Below are 1970 nucleotides of genomic sequence, written 5' to 3'. Positions count from 1 at the left end.
TCCTGCGTGCGTGCACTCACTGTCTGAGTGTACACACACCACCCACACTCCATTTCCTTTGATCGCTGATTGATTATTGTAATTAGTTAGTTCTACTTACTGTTACTACTTACTCTTACTGTACTAGGAGTCTAGGACACTCAGTCACTGTGTTCATAGGCTACTAGCTCCTGCGTGCAGGCCCGCCATCAGGGGGGGACATCCGTGACTCCCGTCACGGGCCCGGCCCTGCAGGGGGGCCCCATCCCCGCCGCGGCCCTGGCGGGTGCCGCCCGGCCGCCGCTCAACCCCCCATGACCGCTGCTCCCTCCCTCCCTCCATCCCTCTAACCGCCGCCGCCTCCACCTAGTCAGACCCCGATCAGACGGCGACAATAGTGCGGGCGCTAGGACCCAGCGCCCGCACTGATATGCGGAAGTGACGTCACTTCCGCATATAGAGCGGGTGCGTCCAGCGCCCGCTCTGGTCGGGTCGCCGCTGATCTTGAGGTCTGACGCTGGGCAGCACTCACTGGCAAGGTAGGGGAGGCAGCGGAGGCGGCGACGACGACGGCGGCAGCGGCTGGGGGGGGCGGCTCCCTGTCACTCGCTCACTAGCTAAAGGGCCTCCCTGTCATTCACTCACTACTTAAAGGGCCTCCCTGTCACTCACTCACTACTTAAAGGGCCTCCCTGTCACTCACTCACTACCTAAAGGGCCTCCCTGTCACTCACTCACTACTTAAAGGGCCTCCCTGTCACTCACTCACTACTTAAAGGGCCTCCCTGTCACTCACTAGCTAAAGGGCCTCCCTGTCACTCACTCACTACTTAAAGGGCCTCCCTGTCACTCACTCACTACTTAAAGGGCCTCCCTGTCACTCACTCACTACCTAAAGGGCCTCCCTGTCACTCACTCCCTACTTAAAGGGCCTCCCTGTCACTCACTCCCTACTTAAAGGGCCTCCCTGTCACTCACTCACTAGCTAAAGGGCCTCCCTGTCACTCACTCACTACTTAAAGGGCCTCCCTGTCACTCACTCACTACTTAAAGGGCCTCCCTGTCACTCACTCACTACTTAAAGGGACTCCCTGTCACTCACTCCCTAAAGGGCCTCCCTGTCACTCACTCACTAGCTAAAGGGCCTCCCTGTCACTCACTCACTACTTAAAGGGCCTCCCTGTCACTCACTCACTACCTAAAGGGCCTCCCTGTCACTCACTCACTACCTAAAGGGCCTCCCTGTCACTCACTCACTACCTAAAGGGCCTCCCTGTCACTCACTCACTAGCTAAAGGGCCTCCCTGTCACTCACTCACTAGCTAAAGGGCCTCCCTGTCACTCACTCACTAGCTAAAGGGCCTCCCTGTCACTCACTCATTAGCTAAAGGGCCTCCCTGTCACTTACTCACTAGCTAAAGGGGCTCCCTGTCACTCACTCACTACCTAAAGGGGCTCCCTGTCACTCACTCACTACCTAAAGGGGCTCCCTGTCACTCACTCACTACCTAAAGGGGCTCCCTGTCACTCACTCACTACCTAAAAGGGCTCCCTGTCACTCACTGCCTAAAGGGCTCCATGTCACTCACTGCCTAAAGGGCTCCATGTCACTCACTACCTAACCTGGGGGTCCCTGTCAGAATCCAGGTGAGAGGTGTCTACCATAATAAGGGGGCATTCTGCCTATTTATGTGAAATGCTGTCTATTTATGTGCCTCATGACTGCTGAATTTGTCTTGTTGGGGGCCTAATGATTGAATTTTTACTTGTTGGGGGCCTCATGATTTGTTGGGAGCCTCAAGATTGCTGAATTTGTCTTGTTGGGGGCCTCATGATTTGTTGGGGGTCTCACGATTGCTGAATTTGTCTTGTTGGGGGCCTCATGATTGCTGAATTTGTCTTGTTGGGGGCTTCATGATTGCTGAATTTGTCTTGTTGGGGGCCTCATGATTGCTGAATTTGTCTTGTTGGGGGCCTCATGGTTTGTTGGG

Source organism: Hyperolius riggenbachi, chromosome 3 (genome assembly GCF_040937935.1).
Source record: "Hyperolius riggenbachi isolate aHypRig1 chromosome 3, aHypRig1.pri, whole genome shotgun sequence".
NCBI classification, from domain to species: Eukaryota; Metazoa; Chordata; class Amphibia; order Anura; family Hyperoliidae; genus Hyperolius; species Hyperolius riggenbachi.
This window is presented reverse-complemented; position numbering follows the sequence as displayed.